The following is a 1,484-nucleotide window of genomic DNA, read 5'->3' as shown; positions in this document are numbered from 1 at the left end:
GGATCTTCCCAACCCAGTCTCTTGCATCTCCTGCATTGGCAGGCAGATTCTTTACCACTGTGCCACTTGGGAATAACATTACATATTTATAATAAAATTTTATTATTTATTGCTTGGCATACCAATAGAAGGAATTTGAATACAAATAAGTTTTCTGTCTTCAGAGGTAACAGGTCTGTTAGGGAATGTTAGATTTACAACACCATTGTGGAGTAGAATGTAATGTACCTTCTAAGAGACACTCAGTGCTCTAGGAATTAGAAGAGACAGAACACATTCTCTCGCAACATATAGAGTACAGTCAGCCATCCATATCTGCAGCTCCTACATCTAGGATTCAGCCAACCAGGTCAAAAGTATTCTCAAAAAACAAGTTACAGAACGCTACAAAAATGATACAGAGAAGATTAGTATGGCCCCTGAGCAAGAATGACATGCCAATACATGAAGCAGTCTATAGTTTTCAGTCACAAAAAAAAAAAAAAAAAAAAAAAAATCTCCAAAAAGACATTGCCTTCGGTTCTATCAACACTGCACACACCCTCATATTTGCCTGGTAGTATCCTTCTATGTAAGGTAAGGGGAGAAGGGGGGCCTGCCTATGGGCGAATCAGACTCCCTTAAGGAAGAAAGCATGTGAAATCATTTCTTTCTTGAAGGGTATAGATCTGCGCTGTTTAGTAGTGTCCCTACTGCAGTCATCAAGGCAGTATGATACTAGCACAAAAATAGAAATACAGAACAATGGAACAAGACAGAAATCCCAGAGATAAATCCACGCACCTATGGTCTCCTTATCTTTGACAAATGAGGCAAAAATATACACTGCAGAAAAGACAGTCTTTTCAATAAGTGGTGCTGGGAAAACTAGGCTGCTGCTGCTGCTGCTAAGTCGCGTCAGTCGTGTCTGACTCTGTGCGACCCCATAGACGGCAGCCCACCAGGCTCGGCCGTCCCTGGGATTCTCCAGGCAAGAGTACTGGAGTGGGGTGCCATTGCCTTCTCTGGGGAAAACTAGGCAGCTACATGTAAAAGAATGAAATTAGAACACTTCCTAACACTATACACAAAAATAAATTCAAGATGGATTAATTACCTAAATGTAGGACCAGAAACTATAAAACTTCAGGGAAAACATATGCAAAACACTCTGACAGAAACCACAGCAATACACCTACTAGTGTAATGGGACCCAATTATTCTTAAAAGCTTTTGCACAATGAAGGAAACTATAAGCAAGGTGAAAAGGCAAACCTCAGAACGGGAGAAAATAATAGCAAATGAAACAATTGACAAATACTTAAACTCCAGAATATACAAGCAGCTCATGGAGTTCAATACCAGAAAAACAAACAACCCAATCAAAAAGTGGGCAGAAGACCTAAACAGACATTTCTCCAAAGACATACAGATGGCCAATAAGCACAAAAAGATGCTCAGCATTGCTCATTATTAGAGAAATACAAATCAAAACTACAATGAGG

The 1,484-nt window shown here is 39.8% G+C and overlaps 1 non-coding gene across 1 annotated transcript; it reads left to right on the top strand.

Moving 5' to 3' along the window:
* The first annotated feature begins 356 nt into the window (after window positions 1-356).
* LOC112587403 lies at window positions 357-464 on the top strand. Its single transcript, XR_003111885.1, has one exon. It is a non-coding gene; the product is annotated as a U6 spliceosomal RNA (small nuclear RNA).
* Window positions 465-1,484: the final 1,020 nt, after the last annotated feature.

This window comes from Bubalus bubalis, chromosome 1 (assembly GCF_019923935.1).
Source record: "Bubalus bubalis isolate 160015118507 breed Murrah chromosome 1, NDDB_SH_1, whole genome shotgun sequence".
Classification (NCBI taxonomy): Eukaryota; Metazoa; Chordata; class Mammalia; order Artiodactyla; family Bovidae; genus Bubalus; species Bubalus bubalis.
The sequence above is the reverse complement of the archived record's forward strand: the minus strand, read 5'-3'. Positions and strand labels throughout refer to the sequence as shown.